Source organism: Periplaneta americana, chromosome 10 (assembly GCF_040183065.1).
Source record: "Periplaneta americana isolate PAMFEO1 chromosome 10, P.americana_PAMFEO1_priV1, whole genome shotgun sequence".
NCBI classification, from domain to species: Eukaryota; Metazoa; Arthropoda; class Insecta; order Blattodea; family Blattidae; genus Periplaneta; species Periplaneta americana.
The window spans coordinates 27440668-27442126 of record NC_091126.1 but is presented as its reverse complement, the minus strand read 5'-3'; the positions used below and the strand labels follow the sequence as shown (position 1 = coordinate 27442126).

The 1459-nt window shown below is 34.3% G+C and overlaps 1 non-coding gene across 1 annotated transcript; it reads left to right on the top strand.

Moving 5' to 3' along the window:
• The first annotated feature begins 924 nt into the window (after window positions 1-924).
• On the top strand, window positions 925-997 carry TRNAN-GUU (transfer RNA asparagine (anticodon GUU)). Its single transcript has one exon. It is a non-coding gene; the product is annotated as a tRNA-Asn (tRNA).
• Window positions 998-1459: the final 462 nt, after the last annotated feature.

Below are 1459 nucleotides of genomic sequence, written 5' to 3'. Positions count from 1 at the left end.
TAATTTATTGACAACTTACTAATACCCTAGATCTTATAGGCCTATGTAACAGATAGCTCATCCCTGTGTTAAAATCGGCAGCATTTTGAAGAGAACAGCCGCCAGGATCGCCACCCGTCCGCCGTAAACGAACACGAGATGGCGGTGCATTCGCTAATGCTATTCAAATGAGAATTATGACGTGACTCCTTATGTAACAACTAGATGATATTTCTTTTCTTTTTTATTATTATTTTATTGCATTCCATTTTGTTATATTCTACCTTATGTTTTCCATATTAACCATTTGTACTAAATGAGTTGCTTTTATTATATTCCATTCTATTTTACTTTCTTTTTTCTATTATTGTATTATTTTCATGTTGTTTAGTGTCGATTTTATTATGTTATTATTATTTTTTTTGTAATATGTTAGTATTCTGTTCTTTAACTTTTTGTTAAATTTTAACTGCTTGTATACTTTGTGACCTGGTAGAGTGTAAGAGAAGGGCCTATGGCCTTAACACTGCCAGTATAAATAAAGAATTATTATTATTATTATTATTATTATTATTATTATTATTGCAGCATAGTAAACCTGACATATCGTCAAAGCCTATAAGGCTTATCTAGATATACATGATATAGGCTAATACCAAGGGATCAAAATCATACACAGTGGGCCAAAAAAAAGCACAACATTTAAGTGGTTATCTTCCAGTAACTAATAATTTCACTTGAAAATTTATTTCACAAGCAAATTTCACAGTCCTTGTAGACCGGTAAACTACTGTAATATTTAATTTTTTACAATTTATTCAACATTATTTTTTTTTAGTTAATGTTAGTGTTAGTGTGCACTCGAAGTTGGTTGCTTGACTGTTGTCAGCCCACTTTGAGGTCTGTGGATATAGAGGGAGAAATTGGATCGGTGTCGGGTAGAGTTCCCGGGTAGCTCAGTTGGTAGAGCGTTGGTACGTTAAACCAAAGGTCCCGGGTTCGATTCCCGGCCCCGGAACAATTTTTCCCTTGAAAATTATTCTTATTTTTTAATTTTTTTTTTGTAAGGCAGTGCAAAATCGATCATTTATACCGAACTAAGCATTATGGTCTTACGAGTTCAGCAGGCCAAGCCATTTGTTGTGCTGTCATCATTTGTTTTCTTCCGTTCTGAGTTCTCATTTTGTCGCTTAACGACCGAAGACAAGATTTTCATTAAAAATTTGCACGAATATGATAATTTATCTGCCCGTCAAATTGTAAGGAAATGGGTTCAGCGAGAACGGTCTGTTTCAAGTTTACAACGATTGATTAGCAAGATACGGACATGATGTCCCTTCTGAGAGATTATTGGGTGAAAGATCGCATTTCTCAGATTCTCTGATGGTTTCGGCTGGAGTTTCAAACGATAACATAATCATATGGACTACTTCATATGGAGTGAACTACGAAAAGCAGTTTACTATAAAACAAGAATTCG